The sequence below is a fragment of the Penaeus vannamei genome, chromosome 28 (assembly GCF_042767895.1).
Source record: "Penaeus vannamei isolate JL-2024 chromosome 28, ASM4276789v1, whole genome shotgun sequence".
In the NCBI taxonomy this organism is placed as follows: domain Eukaryota; kingdom Metazoa; phylum Arthropoda; class Malacostraca; order Decapoda; family Penaeidae; genus Penaeus; species Penaeus vannamei.
This window is the reverse complement of record NC_091576.1, coordinates 9,783,187-9,785,686: the sequence shown is the minus strand read 5'-3', so window position 1 is coordinate 9,785,686 and position 2,500 is coordinate 9,783,187.

Here is a 2,500-nt window from a genome sequence, read left to right as displayed (position 1 = left end):
CGATTTAAATCATTACTTCGATAATTAACAGATATTATATATTACTAGTGCATTATTAATGGGAAATATGGTATATATTATCCTCCCATGCAATATTAATGCATAGCTGGTCTCTGGTTTTGGTTTTGATACAAACTAAAGCCTCGAAAGCAGCCGTGCAAAGGTAGGCTGTGGCAAAAGGGATGAGCTCTTAAAAAGCTCTCTCAGCGGTTGGGAATTTCCTTCTCCAGTTTGGCCCAGAAAGTAGTCACTGTTCTCGATCAACAATGGTAGTATATTATTAGCATTTAGTAGTTAATTTATCAATTATTTTTTAATTTACTCCAAAGAACTTTTACTTATTAGAAAGTGTCTCGTAACCCCTAGAAACGACTTGTCACCCCGTTTAAGACCCACCGAGCTCAAGCGAGCAGGATCATCTTTGGACGTTCTCTATTTTGACTTTTGAGACGCTGAAAAAATCGCTCCTTAAATTCCTCAGAACGCTGCTTGAATATAGAAATATAAACATCTTATACATAAGGATTAAGATATTTAAATACCTTTCTTTCCTTTGCCTTGCCACATTGCGAGAACTGAGCTCCAGTTCAAATATCAGCAACTTCGCCTCATCAGTCCCTTTAGCTCAGGCGCCGGGATGGCTTGCGAGTGTTGTTAACTGTGTCCACGCCCAGGTGGCTCCACCAGTACTTTGTCAAAGAGGAGTCAGTCACTACTATCTATCTCACCTGTTTACGAATTTTTCGAAAATATTATTTGTTTTATTTTATAATATCACTAGTATTATCACGGATATTATAATAATGATAACATCATTAATGATAATAACACCGGTACTGATAGCTAAAAAAGAAAAGAAAAAGAAAACTCATGGAAAAGGGATACGAGGTGAGGTTACGTAGGCCTACTACCTCATTTCACGAAACAGAACTATTGTGGATATTGTATGTTCCCGGCCAGGTTGATCTGGTAACTTCCTGTTACCACAGTGCAAATCTGTCGTTTTATTGTTATTATTGTTATGCTTATAATGTCATCAGCAAGGATAATATTAATAGTAACGCTATTGATATGAACAATGGTATTTATCACTGTCATTATTATTATTATCAATATTATTATTTATATTAATATTTACATCAGCGATATGATAAATATAAGGATGATGGTAGGAGAAGAGTGTGATGCTGAAGGTAGTACGCTAAATGCAAGACAGACAGCGATTGCATCACCTGCAAAGGAACAGGCGTGGCCATGCGTCCCTGAGGCCAAGTGGGAGCTTCATTAAGACGGCCTTCCTGAGGCTAAAGGGGCTTGTAGACTTTAAGCTGGACACACACACACACACATACACACACAAACACACACACGAACACACACACACACACACACACACACATACTATGGCAGGGGCTGTGTTTTTGTGTTTGCGTATCTTGAATATTTACTTCTTTATGGTTCTACAAATTATGCCTTAAAGCCTCGTCAGTCAAGTAGGATATGAATATTATGATTTCTTTCATGAAATTCATTGCCATATTTTCCATCAGTTAATGCTGAAGCATCTTCGCCTCCATCAGCTGCAGTGTGTTTAGGAGTCTTGTGTCTCTGTATTTATAAACAAGGACTAAAATTGCAAATATCCGCGATCGCACAGGCAGCCTCTGGTCCACTTGTCAGACTGGGATTTCGCCAAGATCGTCGCCAGGCACTCAGACTCGCATTCCGAAAGGCATTAACAATAGATCCGGTTAAGGAGCTCCGGATCGAACCGCTCTTCATCGTTTCGAAGCAGCAGCACAACGTGCGTGCTGCAAAATATGCGAAATATGATAGAAAAGAAGGCAATCACATCCCAAACGGACGAGCAGTGAATCCCCACGAAGCAGCGCTGTCACGAGGCGGTTTTTCGTCTCGCACACGGTCGGGGGTCGTCGCTGCCAAAAAGCTCGTTTGGCCCTCGTGCTGCCAGAGGAGCTCAAGTGCGGGCGTTGCATAACGCGAAGCAAACGGCAAATGATTCTGAATACTTTTCGCGCCCAAAGGCTATAACACGCGATGGCGATGCAAGTAAACCTTGCTGTGGTTTGTCTGCATCATCCCACAACCACAAACAACTTACACCACTGACACTTGTAGCAGTTATTATTATTATTATCATCATCATTATTATTATTATTATTATTATTATTATATATATATATATATATATATATATATATATATATATATATATATATATATATATATATACGTGCGTGTGTGTATGTATATACATACATACATACATATATATATATATATATATATATATATATATATATATATATATAGATATATATGTATATATATATATGTATATATACATATATAATATTCACACACACACACACAATATATATATATATATATATATATATATATATATATATATATATATATATATAATGTATATATGTATGTATGTATCTCTCTCTCTCTCTCTCTCTCTACTTATACA